This window comes from Chrysemys picta, unplaced genomic scaffold, assembly GCF_011386835.1.
Source record: "Chrysemys picta bellii isolate R12L10 unplaced genomic scaffold, ASM1138683v2 scaf108, whole genome shotgun sequence".
Taxonomy (NCBI): domain Eukaryota; kingdom Metazoa; phylum Chordata; order Testudines; family Emydidae; genus Chrysemys; species Chrysemys picta.
Window position 1 is genome coordinate 135,225 of NW_027052815.1, and position 18,481 is coordinate 153,705.

The 18,481-nt window shown below is 48.1% G+C and overlaps 2 long non-coding RNA genes across 2 annotated transcripts; one reads left to right on the top strand and one right to left on the bottom strand.

Annotated features, from left to right (window-relative positions):
- Positions 1-56: 56 nt before the first annotated feature.
- LOC135978079 (uncharacterized) lies at positions 57-9,943 on the top strand. The gene is made up of 3 exons (XR_010595511.1): positions 57-195; positions 3,981-4,083; positions 9,811-9,943. It is a non-coding gene; the product is annotated as an uncharacterized LOC135978079 (long non-coding RNA).
- Positions 9,944-15,785: 5,842 nt separating this feature from the next.
- On the bottom strand, positions 15,786-18,030 carry LOC135978081 (uncharacterized). The gene is made up of 2 exons (XR_010595513.1): positions 16,269-18,030; positions 15,786-15,847 (listed from the first exon to the last, which is right to left on the bottom strand). It is a non-coding gene; the product is annotated as an uncharacterized LOC135978081 (long non-coding RNA).
- Between the last annotated feature and the right edge of the window lie 451 nt (positions 18,031-18,481).

Here is an 18,481-nt window from a genome sequence, read left to right on the forward strand (position 1 = left end):
AGGCGGTGCCTAGAGCAACCCCTTACCCCCAGAGACATGCTGCCCTGATGGCTGCTTCGGAAAGCAGCGCGGGGCCTGCGGCACCACGGGGGGCAAATCCCGCGGGCCGGATGCAAAGCCCCGAGGGGCCAGATCCGGATCCGGCCCATGGGCATTAGGGTGTGTGCCCGGGCCCACCCCGTGCGCACGCCCATGGTAAGGACCTATAGTTTCCCAGGCTGAAAGTGAAGAGAGACCAATTTCTTTCATAAGAGACAAGCACTTCAGCCTCAGTGCTAGCAGGAGAATCCATGTGGAATGATGGGGTTTTCAAATCTAGGACAAACTCACAAAGAAGTTTAGAAATTTAAATACCAACATTTTTAGAAGTACTCATCAAAATCAAGTAATATTTTATACAGGATTTAAAATGAGATGCGGTGGAATTTTAAAAGCTGTTACTATTTATTCTATCTGTGCACTGTGACAATCGTTTCAGATCATTTTACGCCATTTGTAACAGGATCTTTAGGTCAGTCATTTATTTATTGTTCCTATTTATGTAATTACTGTAGGCATTTGTTTCTGATGAATAAATAATTATTTTATATAAAATGGCAACCTATAGCAATAATGAGTTGAATTAAATACCTATTGAACCAAAAAGAAAAAAGGAGAAGAGAAAAGCCCTGTAATTGTTCAGCCTTAAAACCCCAATTCCAGAGAGTACTTATGCACGTGACTAACTTAAAGTATGTGAGCCATCCCACTGCTGTTAGTGCTCCAATCAGGAACATGCTTAAATACATTGATGAATCAGTGTCCCAGTTCACAATAATTCCATATTAAAAATCATAGTTACTGAATGATAATTAGCCTTTCCATTCAAACAGACCCCACGCCACACCTGAACTCTGCCACCTTTTCCTATTCTACTTTTTACCAGGTTATTTTTCCCCAGAAAACCTTGGCCATTTGGATGTTTGGTGTAGTAGACGGTTGTATTGGAAGAGGCTAGATTGGTGCCCTTTCCCCCACTAAGCAAGAGTGCATGCATCCCTTAATACATATCAATTGTTAGTTTGTAATTAGCCTGTCCATACCCCATCCATCAGGTTTATGTGCATTCACATACCCTCTCCCCCCACCCAAATCAAATCAGGTTTGTATGTATCCAACACCTACGCACAATACACTTACTAGCACTGCCCCCACTATTAAGTTTGTGCTCGCATGCACTCTTATCAGCTTTGTGCCCCCACCGCCTGATCCCATTACCTTTGTGTGCACCCAGATCCAATTCATTCTTGGGCATACACCACAAACAAAATTACATGTGAATAATGAGAGCAGGAAGAGGCCATTTTGTATTAGGATTATCAAAGTTTCTCTTTGTCACCTCTAAAATGCAGCTCCCCATTTGGTGGAATACATCAATCAGTTACTACTGGAATGGGGATAGGAGAGGCGGAGCAGGGGTGGAGTCGGGCCAGGGCTGGGGGTAGAGGGGGCTTGAGCACCCACCAGCGCCACTAGAGTCTGCGCCTACGGGGGCTACCCCTTTTGCCCTCCCCCTACCGGCCTAAAATCAAGCTTGTGTGCTCATGGACTGCATGTTCCACCAACAGCCAGTTTTATGAGCACAGTGCGTCAAAATTGCAGTTGTAATGTGAATAATGACTAAAAGTTACCCTAAACCCAATAATTTAAAACGATTTGAAAAACAAAACAAAACTAGCCCTTAGACCAGACCTAGTGAGGATCTACCTCTCTACCAAATCTGGGTACGTAGACAGTATTCTGAAGAGTTGCTAGCACTGCCTAGGACAAATTTAAGCCAGACACTAAAACTGGAGATTTCTTATTTAAAAGTTTTTAAAAGAAGTCAAACAGCCACTACGTTAAATGTTCCAATAGTATAAAAACAAATTGGGTGTGAGTTCTCACAATGATTGTCAATCTCCCTTTAGAGAAAAAACAGGAACATATTCCCCACTGGCAATCCCTTTCATAATGCAACCGAAAATACGGAGTTGCTAATAGGAGCCTCTGTACATTCAAAGTCAACAGATGGCGCCACTGCAGAAGCCTTTGCTTGTCTTTCCTCTGGGGTTCTAAAACAGTTCTGATGTGGGCCTAATCTTACAAAAATTGTTCTATGGACCATTTCCTCACCTCTTCGAGATCAGGTAACGCCTTCGTGGCAGGTACAGCAAATGCTTCCAAAGAAAAGTAGTACTAGGAACATATTGACAGTAATTTCAGTACTAGGAACGTGAGATCTGCCTGCTCACTGAAGACCACCATCAGGTCCTCCATGTGCCACCACCGATACATAAACCTCAACTTGGGACCTGCTGGTTTAGAGGCACGTACAAGGAGTTAACTCTTACAACAAATGCCTATCCTTTCTTATGGTGCAGGTTTTTTTCAGTAGCTGTGCCTATCGGTAGTAGGAGTTCTTTCCTGCTCAAGTCTCTCTGCCTTCTTTCATTCCTTGGTGGAGTGGAAACCTACAGGTTATATTGACAAAACACAATTACATTAAAATGAGAGCAAAAAACAACAACCAAAAACAATAGACTGTATAAACAAGTCAAGGATTATAAACAGATTGGTTCACAACCTCCAAGATGTATCCCCCTCTCTGGTGGTACATGGCAGTAACAGAGCATGTGGGAGCCATACACGTTCTTCTTCAAAGTCTAACTAAATCATTACCCCTATGGTGCAGAGGGGAACCTCCCGCCAATCATTCCATCACACTGTTTTTAAGCTGGGCTACATATAACAAATGAATTCATTTCCTTAAGAAGCCATTGGGCGATTTCTATCATCTAGGATTTTAGGCCTTCCTGTGGGAAAGCCAACCTTAGGGGAATAAAAAGGGAGGAATACGCTACTACTAGATCCCCACTTAAGCTCGCCTTTATCCTACCATTGGTAGGCAGGAGGAAATAGTGACAGGTTTGTCTCCAGCTTTCATCCTAGAAAGAGATGAGGCTCTGGTTTCTGTACAGAACACAAGGTGTTTCCACACAACGTAATTTTTGTGCCACTGATATTGCAAGCTACGCCCACTAGAGCTGTACTAGCACTGTCCCAGCCCAATGTGTGCATGCTCGCTAAAGGCCCCCCACGTGGATCATAACTGTACGAAGAACAACCCAAGAGAAGTATGTGCAAAAGCATCTTACTCCAGGCACCTCATCTCACTTCCATGTGGCACAAGTAAGAGTCCCGTGCAGATGGCTCTATCCCTGCACGAATCCTCTGCAGCAGGCTCTGAGCAATTTGTAACTAACTTTCCTCAAGCAAGAGACTAGCCGTTTGCATATATGCTGCAGGGGAGCTGGAACTAGGGGCACTGGGGTGCCCAGCATGAAGTGATATTAGCAAGCGAATGCACGGTTTCCATCATACATGGGGTTTACAGTGTTGTTCAATGGCTTTCAGCATCCCCACTATAAAAATTGTTCCAGACCCCTGAATTGCTGTTACCATAGGTGCCAACCCCTTGGGGGCTCCAGGGCTGGAGCGCCAACTGAAAAAAATTAGTGGGTGCTTAGCACCCACCGGCAGCCAGCTCCCTCCCTCCCTCCCAGTGCCTCCCACCCGCCACAATCAGCTGTTCCACGGCGTGCAGGAGGCGCTGGGAGGCAGAAAGAGGAGCAGGGATGAGGCACACTTGGAGGAGGGGACAGAAGGGGGTCAGACGAGGTGAGGAGGGGGTGGGGTGGGAAAAGGCAGGGCGGGGGTTGGGGAAGGGGTGAGGGCAGGACCTGGGGAGCAGCGGGGGCGGCAAGAGGCGGGGCGGGGGTGGGAGCTTAGGGGATGGGGGCGGGTGGGGCCGTGGGCAGAGTGGGGGGGGGTTGAGTAGCTGTTACTGTACAGGTTTCCTGAAAAAGGTGATTTGGCTCCCCTCCCATTACCCTGTGTTTATTTTGTCACCTTAGCCTGTCCTAGTATTCACACTACTTATTTCCCTCTCTCCTCAACAGCTTCCCCTGAACTTCACCCTGGTGGGGAATACACATCTCCAACACCCACAGAAAGTAACCGGAGAATGGGAAACATTGCAGCCATGGCTATCTGGGGGGTCTGGTAAGTCGGCCAGAGTGGTGGAGGTACAGAACGTCACAGCATGAAAATGTTATGTTTCTTCGGGCAGAATTAGACCCTCACTAGCTGAGCACCATCTTTCGGAAACCGGCCATCGGCGGGCACCCCCCTCTGGCCTGGCGGCCATCGGCGGGCGCCCCCCTCTGGCCTGGCGGAAAGCCGCCCAAAGCGATATGGCTGCAGCTTTTTAAGGCCCAGCCGCCCTGGCCAGGCATTCCTTTTCTATGGCTGGAGAGTTCTGCTTCTGGGGCAGCAGCTTTCTGCTCACATACCCGATGGGATGTCTCTCCCCCTTTCCGTCAATCTGCATTGGCACCACCCCCAGCCCTCTTCTGAAGCGTCAGTGAACACCAGAAAGAGCTTGTCAAAGTCCTGCTTTACCAGCACCGAGCCCTTGACCAGAGCCTCTTTCAGAGCACAGAGACCCCTCTGCCACTGCTTGGTCCAGACCACCTTATCTGGATTACCCTTCTTACATACATATCTCATCGCGGCGCTCCAGCCTCTGCTTTGCCCCTCCTGCCAACTCACAACCGGCCACCCGCTCCTCTTTCTCAGGCAGTGCCTGTCGCTGCTTCCCATCCGCCCTCCTCACGGTGCCTGCACCGCTTTTAGCCTCAGCCGCAGTCCCTCTCATGCCGCCATGTGGAAGCCTGGACCGAGCCCCCCGCCTCTGAGGTGCTTGCTTCATCTGGTCCCAACCATTCTGATGTTCCCGGGGTAGCGGGGTTCTACTGGCTGTGGGCAGCTCCTAGTGCCGCTTCTCCCCATTGAGCCCCCCTTTCCCTGAGGGCCTGGAGTAGTGTCAGAATTTCAAAGACCAGGGCCCCCGCCTGGGCATGTGGCCCTCTGCTCCTAAGCCCCGCCCCCGGATCATGCCACCTCAGAGGTTCTCTCGGGCCCACCTCACAGTCGGCGCTCGCCGTCCTCTAACCTGAAGTCTCGCCTCAGTCTTGAGCTGACTCAGCCTCTCTCTCACACCGAACGCCCTCCCTCTTGAACCAATTACCGCCCAGTCTGAGCCCCACCCCCTGGTGGAGCCCCCTGTGGGCTCCGTCCAGCCCTTGTGTCTGCGACTAAGTTTTGGAGTCCTGGTGCCATGGCGGCAGGGCAGCGATGCACAGAGCTGCCTCCAGAGGTGCGAGGGGCGGATCTCACCTGTCAGGCTTCCCATGGCAGCCCCCGCACTGAGCCTGCCCTGGCCTCTTCCTACGGGGCAGGGGGAACCAAACCATCCCCTGCTGTCCCTCAGCAGTGCACAGAGCCTGCCTGCCCCTGCTTCCCCACTGTGCCAAGCTTGGCCCCATCCCTGCTGCTCAGGCTTTAGCACCAAGCCCACCATGGCTTCCCTCGTCCCCAGCAGCGCGGAGCCATCCCAGACTCTTTGGCAGAGCCCACCACCAGCCCAGGGAGGAGTTGGGCCACTCCCAGCCTTAGGCAGTGACTTCCCATTTGCACAGCCCGACTCCATTGACAGGAAAGAGAAACCAGGAGATAGCGACCCACATCCTCAAAGATGTTTGGGCCCTTCACTCCCATAATGGCTATGTACCTTGGAGGAGCTGGGCCAATATAGCCAAAAGATACAGCAAAAGCTTCTAGTGTAAAGAGACATCCCCTGCACAGGCATCAGAAAGGAAATGACCCGCACACTGAAATGTGCTGAGGTGCTATCTACACATCAGTATATTGAGTCCTGGAGGTTCTTCTTTTTATCCATAGAGGTTTAAATTAATCTTCTAGGCAAAGCACTTTCAACCTTGATTTAATTATAGGGATGTGTTTTATAGTACACAAAAATAAAGAGCTTGTAATTTTACAATTCTATCTACAAGAGACCAAAGGTCATAACCCAGTACCTTAAACTTTAAAGCATTCTAGAGTTACATGGAAATTCTGTTCTTTATTCCCCCTGAAGAAACAGAATATATAGGGTTTGTATGTGTGTTTGAATCTTTAGCGATAATAATCCCAGTAGACAGGCACCTCTGACCAAGAAAAGGGCCGCTCAGGAATGCAGCAGGGAAAGATCCTTTTACCCCTGGGGCAACTGTTCCAAACCCCCCAGAGTGAACACACACACACACACACACCCCGGAAGAATATAGGAAAGGGAAATATTTCTTTCCACGGAGATGAAAGGAGAAAGATAACAGGGGGAAAGATGGGGGAAGCGGTAAAACAGGGTTGCATTCATTACAAGGCCCCACTAGTACCACGGTCGGAAAGAGCTGGGGGGAGAACGGTAATTCTATTTTATAGAGGATTTTGCTATTTCAAAATCAGATTTCATTCTGATTTGGAATCATATTCAAAAATTTTGAAATTCTGTGTGAAATGGCATTGCTGATCTCCACTGAGCTCTAAAGCAGCCTTGTAGGCTGCCCCAAAGCTGGAGATCCTTGGAGCCTTACAAGACCTAGCTCCACGGTAGCACACCTGGTGGGCTGTCCTGGAGCCATGGACCCTAAGAGCCCTACCTGGCGAGGAGTCACGAGCCTGGCAGCTGGGGCTCCCGCAACTTTCAGGCTCCCAGCTTCCCATCAGCCCACCAGGCAGGCAGCTGAGGAGCTGGGAGCCTGGAAACCCAGGTTCCCCAGCAGCGTGCCACATGGTCTATCAAGGAGCCCGGCAGCTGAGCTGTCAGGAAGCCAAGCAAGTTTCTGATGAAATTCTGCCTGGCCAGCAAAGTTCCATTGGAAACATGCTTGGTTTCTGGTGGATTCTGTCAGAATTGACACAGTCCTGCAGTGTGTTTCAATTTCAACAAAAGAGCAAACTCTGGCAATTGTTTTTTTCTAACAAGCTCCGCTAATTAGCAATGGAGAGCAACACGACACAATAGTTTTAAACAATAAGACCATCATAGAAAAATCAAACAGCAGGGAAGATAATTTTTAAATAGGCAGAAGGTATGGTAATTATTCAGTGGAAATGCAACCTGCACCAACGCAGTCTTTGAGAGGTTTAGCCAACTTTACACCAGGTTAACTAGCAGCAATCTATTCTATTGAATAGTCAGTCCTGACAGATCTTTTGTTTAGCTGTGGAAGCCCTTTCTTTTTCCAGGTACGCATGATGACTCTGGCTGAGGTATGCTAGAATGGTACTTTGCTGAATTAAAGCCCTCATCATCATACCATCAGGTTTCAGGTCTCTCATAGCGTGCCATTCATCCTCTAAGAAGGAAGAAGCCACTGCACCTGCGACTCATCAGCTGCCTCTGAATTGGGTTTAAGTGAAGGGGGAAAGGGGCAAGTCAGAGTACCTGTAAACAGAGAAAAGACGACTATTGAATCTATTGAAGTCATGGAGTTCCCCTAGTGTAACTGCAGCTGCTGCACACTTCTTCACGGGCTTTTTCTACAGCAGGCGAACAATCACCTAATATTGAGTATTTGCTTTCCAAGTTGCCCACTTTTGAATAATAAATCATAGGGCAAGGGTAATAAATAAAAAGCACATCCCCATGCATATTTCAATGGAACAAAAAGCACCTGGTATAGGAGAAATGAATTAACACATGCAAAGAGAGAGAGGCTGTTTCAATTCATTATGCACAAGAGAGTTTTCTTCACAGCATTAGCAAAATTAATGCCTCCATAGTGAATTATATCCTCATGCACCCTACCAAAGTTAATCTCTAGTTCTTTCCCACCCCTATAGAATCTCATTTTTAGTAAAAATTCTGTTTAGTGCTTGTAGATCTCAAAACACTTTACAAATGAGGTCAGTACAATCATCTCCCCTCCCCCACTTTTTTTTTTTAAATGGAGGGGGACACTGGGACAGGGAGGCAAAGTGACCACCAAGTGACCCAGCAGCAGAGGCAGGAATAGAAACCAGGTCGCCTGAATCCCTGGCCAGTGCTCTAAACCACTAGACCACACTATCTCACATGTATTAGCATATTGAAAATTTAGTGCACCGTAAAAGTCAATTTCTGAGAAACTTGAGATTGAATTGAATATAAAAATATTACATTAATCTACTTTTTAAAAAATGTCTGAATGGGAAAGGTGCAGAAACCAGGGGACCTTGCTAGTTTTAGTCCAATCTTATCATAGCCACAATCATATATTGTGCTCAGGAAGTGAGCTTTAGGGCCTGCAGATCTCAAGCAATCTATAAGCCTGGGAACAGTGAAGGAACCAAACAAAGGCCTATTCTTGTGCACCTTAGAAGCTTTAGGAGGGCAACCTTATGCACCTAAGTGGCAGTGCGATCTCCATCCTCAAGATCACACTGCAGTCTGCCCAAAACGTGTGATCCAAGAGAAAAATCAAACTTGCACCACTAAAGGGTAGTTACTTCCAACGGCCGCATTTAAAGGGTAAAAAGATGTTAATTAAATTAAACGTAACAATACCAAAATTCTTCACAAGTTTATCAGATTCCTTTTTGTTTAGCCAAAGAAAGAACTGAGACTATACTTGAATGTATACATTTTATTAATTGAATTACATAAATAGTAACAAATACATTCATAAATAAGGAGTTACAGCAAAGCAATGTGATATGACAATCAAAGTTCAATCCATGCATTTAACATGGGGTCGTTATCACACTTTTATCAAATAGGTATAATCAGAGCTAGATAATTCATTTCACACATCAGAAAGCGGCGATTTTAGCAAAATCATCTTAATACAGAACAGAATTAACTACCCAGTGTAAGTCCTTTAATACAGGTCATTGTTCAACACGGAATTGGCAGAAGTAGAAGTTTCCCACAATTATTACACTTTGAAAAGCTCAATAAGGTTTAAGGGATCCCCTAAAGCTGCAGAAATGCTACCCTCTTGAAAGTCTCTGGAGATATCTTTATTCTGCCTGGTCATCTTCATCCAAGATTTTGGAATTAGGAATGACAGTAAGAACTGAGGTAGCCAGGTGGGTCCTGCATCCTTGTTGAGCTAAAAATTCAAACCTCAGTGCTTTCAAACACCTACCCGAAATTAACTTTCACACCAATTAAATTGCACCAAACAGGCAACCTCAGCTTTGCCCTCTAAATACATCTACTAATGTACGGATACAAAAACATCTAGAATTGCCAACAATTCACACTAAACCAATACCAGAAAAACAGTCATAATCACAAAATACTGCACCTCTACCCAAATACCAAGACTTAACAGAAAAATACCTACCTAAAACATCCACATCATCATCCTTTGAATTCAATAAGCGTAAAGGACTACTAAAACACCACTACTGCCACTTCCACCAATGGACACAACTACTAAAAACACTCTCACTTCTGACACAATAGGTGCAAAGTTAATTTTGAATGTGTGGTACACTTTGGTTGGTGTGACCGTTTAAGTAGAGCAGGTGTTTGAAAGTTGTGAAGTGCGGAGAGTAACTGCCAGTTGCCAAAACATTTATTTGTGTTTGCTTCCTTTTAGAAATGTGTGAGAAATACACAAGTTAGGCGTTACCTGGAGTAAATGTTAATTTTCTGAACCTTAACTTTATTGGAAGAGTTTTGGGGGGAGAATTGGAGGGGAGTGGAGGATTCAAATGTATACCTTCCCTTAAGTCACATCTTTGCACTTCCAGTAGGAAATGATGATTTCTTAATAATAGGAAGTTATAATTCTATACAACTTGAGTGTTTAAGGTCCATGCATTTCAGATTCACAGTTATGCCATGGTACTGACACTTCCTTCTTTTCCACTTCTGCTTCATGATGCCTGAATCAGAGAGAGGGAGCAAAAGGCGTGTGTAAATGAGAACCGCTTTCGACAACGGTCCAAAACCGCCCCGGACACTCCCTTTCGGATCTTACCACCAGTAGCATGTCAGATCTCCAAGAGTCCAAAAAGTGAGTAGAAAGCAGGAGACTTGATTGCAGAATTCCAGGCAAGTTGGAAGCGCTGTTTGAAGAGCCGGAACTCTGGACACAGTGTCATGGGGGTGCCATAAATAGTAGCAGATGAGACCTGTACCCTGTTTACAGGGCGCTCATTCAGGGCAGTGGCTGCATTTGGCCAAGTGCCAAGAGACTAGAGGGCAAAGACCAGATCCCTGATTACAGGGCGGTCGTTGGCAGCAGGCTGTGAAGACAGCACGAGGCCAAGAGACCCAGAGGGCCTCGGAGACGCACACCCTAGTTACAGGGAGGTCAAGCTGCCCATGTTATGGACATGATTCTAATCCCCCAGATTTCAAAAGCGAGATGCAACCTGTACCCTGATTACAGGGTGGTCGCTGGCATTAGCCAAATAGGGGAGACCATAACCTGAATTACAGGAAGGTCAAGCTGTCAAAGTACCAAAGAGCTTGATATGTCCCATCCTAGAGAGGCTTGTGACATGGACCCTAATTACAGGTTTGTCACGCTGACTAATGGGGCAGAGCACGGCGTAAAGCCAAATGAGCAAGAGGGCAGAGACCCAGACCCCAGTTACAGGGCGGTCACATTGCTCAGTTGAACAAAGAGCTCAATGCCCCTCCAAAGACAGGGGGAGGTGACTTGCACCCTGATTACAGGGCAGTCACATTCACTAACCTGTTAACGGAGACCCAAAGGGCCTCGGAGACGCAAACCCTAGTTACAGGGAGGTCAAGCTGCCCATGTTATGGTCTAGATTCTAATCCCCCAGATTTCAAAAGCGAGATGCAAGCTGTACCCTGATTACAGGGTGGTCGCTGGCATTAGCCAAATAGGGGAGACCATAACCTGATTTACAGGAAGGTCAAGCTGTCAAAGTACCAAAGAGCTCGATATGTCCCATCCTAGAGAGGCTTGTGACATAGACCCTAATTACAGGGTTGTCACGCTGACTAATGGGGCAGAGCACGGCGTAAAGCCAAATGAGCAAGATGGCAGAGACCCGGACCCCAGATACAGGGCGGTCACATTGCTCAGTTTAACAAAGAGCTCAATGCCCCTCCAAAGACAGAGGGAGGTGACTTGCACCCTGATTACAGGGCAGTCACCCTCAATAGCCAGATAACGGAGCAGAATGTCAAAACGACACAATAGCACAGACCGGGACCCAGCTTACAGGGCGGTCACGCTGCTCAAGGTATTAAGAGGCTCGAGATTCCCCTACAGTCTAATTACATGACCTGAGGCCTGATTTGAGGTTGGTTACTGTGCCCAGAGTTCCTTTCCTTTTCCTCCATCTTCTTTTCTCCTCTGTGTGTGGCATTCCTGACACTTCCTTCTTCTCCACTTTTGCTTCATGATGTCTGAAACAGAGAGAGAGAGCACAAGGCGTGTGTAAGTGAGAACCGACAATGCCATGTCCTGCACGCAAACTCAGTGTAATCTACTGATACACTGTTCCTTTTCGCATCTGCAGACAGTCTGGATATTTAGGTCCAAGACAGTTCTTTGTGGTCCTCAGACATTTCCAGAAGCATTTCCCGCTCCTCCCAAGCTGCACTGGGTGAGAAAACTACTGGGCCCATTCCCCTCTAAAGCCACAATCTCCAGATTTCCCCTAGACAATTATTTCACCAGGCAACCTCCATACAAAATCAGGAGGAATAAAATGATGAAGGGGGGTAAGGAATTAATTGACAAGTATTCCTAAATCAATGTGACAAGGTATACTGCCTGGAATGACTTAGTCCAAAACAGCCCCAGACACTCCCTTTCGGACCTTACCACCAGTAGCATGTCAGATCTCCAAGAGTCCAAAAAGTGAGTAGAAAGCAGAAGACTTGGCTGCAGAATTCCAGGCAAGTTGGAAGCGCTGTTTGAAGGGCCGGAACTCTGGACACAGTGTCATGGGCATGCCATAAATAGTAGCAGATGAGACCTGTACCCTGTTTACAGGGTGCTCATTCAGGGCAGTGGCTGCATTTGGCCAAATGCCAAGAGACTAGAGGGCAAAGACCAGATCCCTGATTACAGGGCGGTCGTTGGCAGCAGGCTGTGAAGACAGCACGAGGCCAAGAGACCCAGAGGGACTCGGAGACGCACACCCTAGTTACAGGGAGGTCAAGCTGCCCATGTTATGGACATGATTCTAATCCCCCAGATTTCAAAAGCGAGATGCAACCTGTACCCTGATTACAGGGTGGTCGCTGGCATTAGCCAAATAGGGGAGACCATAACCTGAATTACAGGAAGGTCAAGCTGTCAAAGTACCAAAGAGCTCGATATGTCCCATCCTAGAGAGGCTTGTGACATGGACCCTAATTACAGGTTTGTCACGCTGACTAATGGGGCAGAGCACGGCGTAAAGCCAAATCAGCAAGAGGGCAGAGACCCAGACCCCAGTTACAGGGCGGTCACATTCCTCAGTTTAACAAAGAGCTCAATGCCCCTCCAAAGACACGGGGAGGTGACTTGCACCCTGATTACAGGGCAGTCACATTCACCAACCTGTTAACGGAGACCCAAAGGGCCTCGGAGACGCAAACCCTAGTTACAGGGAGGTCAAGCTGCCCATGTTATGGTCATGATTCTAATCCCCCAGATTTCAAAAGCGAGATGCAACCTGTACCCTGATTACAGTGTGGTCGCTGGCATTAGCCAAATAGGGGAGACCGGAACCTGAATTACAGAAAGATCAAGCTGTCAAAGTACCAAAGAGCTCAATATGTCCCATCCTAGAGAGGCTTGTGACATAGACCCTAATTACAGGGTTGTCACGCTGACTAATGGGGCAGAGCACGGCGTAAAGCCAAATGAGCAAGAGGGCAGAGACCCGGACCCCAGATACAGGGCGGTCACATTGCTCAGTTTAACAAAGAGCTCAATGCCCCTCCAAAGACAGGGGGAGGTGACTTGCACCCTGATTACAGGGCAGTCACCCTCAATAGCCAGATAACGGAGCAGAATGTCAAAACGACACAATAGCACAGACCGGGACCCAGCTTACAGGGCGGTCACGCTGCTCAAGGTATTAAGAGGCTCGAGATTCCCCTACAGTCTAATTACATGACCTGAGGCCTGATTTGAGGTTGGTTACTGTGCCCAGAGTTCCTTTCCTTTTCCTCCATCTTCTTTTCTCCTCTGTGTGTGGCATTCCTGACACTTCCTTCTTCTCCACTTTTGCTTCATGAGGTCTGAAACAGAGAGAGAGAGCACAAGGCGTGTGTAAGTGAGAACCGACAATGCCATGTCCCGCACGCAAACTCAGTGTAATCTACTGATACACTGTTCCTTTCCGCATCTGCAGACAGTCTGGATATTTAGGTCCAAGACAGTTCTTTGTGGTCCTCAGACACTTCCACAAGCATTTCCTGCTCCTCCCAAGCTGCACTGGGTGAGAAAACTACTGGGCCCATTCCCCTCTAAAGCCACAATCTCCAGATTTCCCCTTGACAATTATTTCACCAGGCAGCCTCCATACAAAATCAGGAGGAATAAAATGATGAAGGAGGGTAAGGAATTAGTTGACAAGTATTCCTAAATCAATGTGACAAGGTATACTGCCTGGAATGACTTAGTCCAAAACAGCCCCAGACACTCCCTTTCGGATCTTACCACCAGTAGCATGTCAGATCTCCAAGAGTCCAAAAATAGAGTAGAAAGCAGGAGACTTGGTTGCAGAATTCCAGGCAAGTTGGAAGCGCTGTTTGAGGAGCCGGAACTCTGGACACAGTGTCATGGGGGTGCCATAAATAGTAGCAGATGAGACCTGTACCCTGTTTACAGGGTGCTCATTCAGGGCAGTGGCTGCATTTGGCCAAGTGCCAAGAGACTAGAGGGCAAAGACCAGATCCCTGATTACAGGGCGGTCGTTGGCAGCAGGCTGTGAAGACAGCACGAGGCCAAGAGACCCAGAGGGCCTCGGAGACGCACACCGTAGTTACAGGGAGGTCAAGCTGCCCATGTTATGGACATGATTCTAATCCCCCAGATTTCAAAAGCGAGATGCAACCTGTACCCTGATTACAGGGTGGTCGCTGGCATTAGCCAAATAGGGGAGACCATAACCTGAATTACAGGAAGGTCAAGCTGTCAAAGTACCAAAGAGCTCGATATGTCCCATCCTAGAGAGGCTTGTGACATGGACCCTAATTACAGGTTTGTCACGCTGACTAATGGGGCAGAGCACGGCGTAAAGCCAAATCAGCAAGAGGGCAGAGACCCAGACCCCAGTTACAGGGCGGTCACATTGCTCAGTTGAACAAAGAGCTCAATGCCCCTCCAAAGACAGGGGGAGGTGACTTGCACCCTGATTACAGGGCAGTCACATTCACCAACCTGTTAACGGAGACCCAAAGGGCCTCGGAGACGCAAACCCTAGTTACAGGGAGGTCAAGCTGCCCATGTTATGGTCATGATTCTAATCCCCCAGATTTCAAAAGCGAGATGCAACCTGTACCCTGATTACAGGGTGGTCGCTGGCATTAGCCAAATAGGGGAGACCGGAACCTGAATTACAGAAAGATCAAGCTGTCAAAGTACCAAAGAGCTCGATATGTCCCATCCTAGAGAGGCTTGTGACATAGACCCTAATTACAGGGTTGTCACGCTGACTAATGGGGCAGAGCACGGCGTAAAGCCAAATCAGCAAGAGGGCAGAGACCCAGACCCCAGTTACAGGGCGGTCACATTGCTCAGTTTAACAAAGAGCTCAATGCCCCTCCAAAGACACAGGGAGGTGACTTGCACCCTGATTACAGGGCAGTCACATTCACCAACCTGTTAACGGAGACCCAAAGGGCCTCGGAGACGCAAACCCTAGTTACAGGGAGGTCAAGGTGCCCATGTTATGGTCCAGATTCTAATCCCCCAGATTTCAAAAGCGAGATGCAACCTGTACCCTGATTACAGGGAGGTCGCTGGCATTAGCCAAAGAGGAGAGACCGGAACCTGAATTACAGAAAGATCAAGGTGCCAAAGTACCAAATAGCTCGATATGTCCCATCCTAGAGAGGCTTGTGACATGGACCCTAATTACAGGGATGTCACGCTGACTAATGGGGCAGAGCACGGCGTAAAGCCAAATGAGCAAGAGGGCAGAGACCCAGACCCCAGTTACAGGGCGGTCACATTGCTCAGTTGAACAAAGAGCTCAATGCCCCTCCAAAGACAGTGGGAGGTGACTTGCACCCTGATTACAGGGCAGTCACATTCACCAACCTGTTAACGGAGACCCAAAGGGCCTCGGAGACGCAAACCCTAGTTACAGGGAGGTCAAGCTGCCCATGTTATGGTCTAGATTCTAATCCCCCAGATTTCAAAAGCGAGATGCAAGCTCTACCCTGATTACAGGGTGGTCGCTGGCATTAGCCAAATAGGGGAGACCATAACCTGATTTACAGGAAGGTCAAGCTGTCAAAGTACCAAAGAGCTCGATATGTCCCATCCTAGAGAGGCTTGTGACATAGACCCTAATTACAGGGTTGTCACGCTGACTAATGGGGCAGAGCACGGCGTAAAGCCAAATGAGCAAGAGGGCAGAGACCCGGACCCCAGATACAGGGCGGTCACATTGCTCAGTTTAACAAAGAGCTCAATGCCCCTCCAAAGACAGAGGGAGGTGACTTGCACCCTGATTACAGGGCAGTCACCCTCAATAGCCAGATAACGGAGCAGAATGTCAAAACGACACAATAGCACAGACCGGGACCCAGCTTACAGGGCGGTCACGCTGCTCAAGGTATTAAGAGGCTCGAGATTCCCCTACAGTCTAATTACATGACCTGAGGCCTGATTTGAGGTTGGTTACTGTGCCCAGAGTTCCTTTCCTTTTCCTCCATCTTCTTTTCTCCTCTGTGTGTGGCATTCCTGACACTTCCTTCTTCTCCACTTTTGCTTCATGAGGTCTGAAACAGAGAGAGAGAGCACAAGGCGTGTGTAAGTGAGAACCGACAATGCCATGTCCTGCACGCAAACTCAGTGTAATCTACTGATACACTGTTCCTTTTCGCATCTGCAGACAGTCTGGATATTTAGGTCCAAGACAGTTCTTTGTGGTCCTCAGACATTTCCAGAAGCATTTCCCGCTCCTCCCAAGCTGCACTGGGTGAGAAAACTACTGGGCCCATTCCCCTCTAAAGCCACAATCTCCAGATTTCCCCTTGACAATTATTTCACCAGGCAACCTCCATACAAAATCAGGAGGAATAAAATGATGAAGGGGGGTAAGGAATTAATTGACAAGTATTCCTAAATCAATGTGACAAGGTATACTGCCTGGAATGACTTAGTCCAAAACAGCCCCAGACACTCCCTTTCGGATCTTACCACCAGTAGCATGTCAGATCTCCAAGAGTCCAAAAAGTGAGTAGAAAGCAGAAGACTTGGCTGCAGAATTCCAGGCAAGTTGGAAGCGCTGTTTGAAGGGCCGGAACTCTGGACACAGTGTCATGGGCGTGCCATAAATAGTAGCAGATGAGACCTGTACCCTGTTTACAGGGTGCTCATTCAGGGCAGTGGCTGCATTTGGCCAAATGCCAAGAGACTAGAGGGCAAAGACCAGATCCCTGATTACAGGGCGGTCGTTGGCAGCAGGCTGTGAAGACAGCACGAGGCCAAGAGACGCAGAGGGCCTCGGAGACGCAAACCCTAGTTACAGGGAGGTCAAGCTGCCCATGTTATGGTCATGATTCTAATCCCCCAGATTTCAAAAGCGAGATGCAACCTGTACCCTGATTACAGGGTGGTCGCTGGCATTAGCCAAATAGGGGAGACCATAACCTGAATTACAGGAAGGTCAAGCTGTCAAAGTACCAAAGAGCTCGATATGTCCCATCCTAGAGAGGCTTGTGACATGGACCCTAATTACAGGGATGTCACGCTGACTAATGGGGCAGAGCACGGCGTAAAGCCAAATGAGCAAGAGGGCAGAGACCCAGACCCCAGTTACAGGGCGGTCACATTGCTCAGTTGAACAAAGAGCTCAATGCCCCTCCAAAGACAGGGGGAGGTGACTTGCACCCTGATTACAGGGCAGTCACATTCACCAACCTGTTAACGGAGACCCAAAGGGCCTCGGAGACACAAACCCTAGTTACAGGGAGGTCAAGCTGCCCATGTTATGGTCATGATTCTAATCCCCCAGATTTCAAAAGCGAGATGCAACCTGTACCCTGATTACAGGGTGGTCGCTGGCATTAGCCAAATAGGGGAGACCATAACCTGATTTACAGGAAGGTCAAGCTGTCAAAGTACCAAAGAGCTCGATATGTCCCATCCTAGAGAGGCTTGTGACATGGACCCTAATTACAGGGATGTCACGCTGACTAATGGGGCAGAGCACGGCGTAAAGCCAGAAGAGCAAGAGGGCAGAGACCCAGACCCCAGTTACAGGGCGGTCACATTGCTCAGTTGAACAAAGAGCTCAATGCCCCTCCAAAGACAGTGGGAGGTGACTTGCACCCTGATTACAGGGCAGTCACATTCACCAACCTGTTAACGGAGACCCAAAGGGCCTCGGAGACGCAAACCCTAGTTACAGGGAGGTCAAGCTGCCCATGTTATGGTCTAGATTCTAATCCCCCAGATTTCAAAAGCGAGATGCAACCTGTACCCTGATTACAGGGTGGTCGCTGGCATTAGCCAAATAGGGGAGACCATAACCTGATTTACAGGAAGGTCAAGCTGTCAAAGTACCAAAGAGCTCGATATGTCCCATCCTAGAGAGGCTTGTGACATAGACCCTAATTACAGGGTTGTCACGCTGACTAATGGGGCAGAGCACGGCGTAAAGCCAAATGAGCAAGATGGCAGAGACCCGGACCCCAGATACAGGGCGGTCACATTGCTCAGTTTAACAAAGAGCTCAATGCCCCTCCAAAGACAGAGGGAGGTGACTTGCACCCTGATTACAGGGCAGTCACCCTCAATAGCCAGATAACGGAGCAGAATGTCAAAACGACACAATAGCACAGACCGGGACCCAGCTTACAGGGCGGTCACGCTGCTCAAGGTATTAAGAGGCTCGAGATTCCCCTACAGTCTAATTACATGACCTGAGGCCTGATTTGAGGTTGGTTACTGTGCCCAGAGTTCCTTTCCTTTTCCTCCATCTTCTTTTCTCCTCTGTGTGTGGCATTCCTGACACTTCCTTCTTCTCCACTTTTGCTTCATGATGTCTGAAACAGAGAGAGAGAGCACAAGGCGTGTGTAAGTGAGAACCGACAATGCCATGTCCTGCACGCAAACTCAGTGTAATCTACTGATACACTGTTCCTTTTCACATCTGCAGACAGTCTGGATATTTAGGTCCAAGACAGTTCTTTGTGGTCCTCAGACATTTCCAGAAGCATTTCCCGCTCCTCCCAAGCTGCACTGGGTGAGAAAACTACTGGGCCCATTCCCCTCTAAAGCCACAATCTCCAGATTTCCCCTTGACAATTATTTCACCAGGCAACCTCCATACAAAATCAGGAGGAATAAAATGATGAAGGGGGGTAAGGAATTAATTGACAAGTATTCCTAAATCAATGTGACAAGGT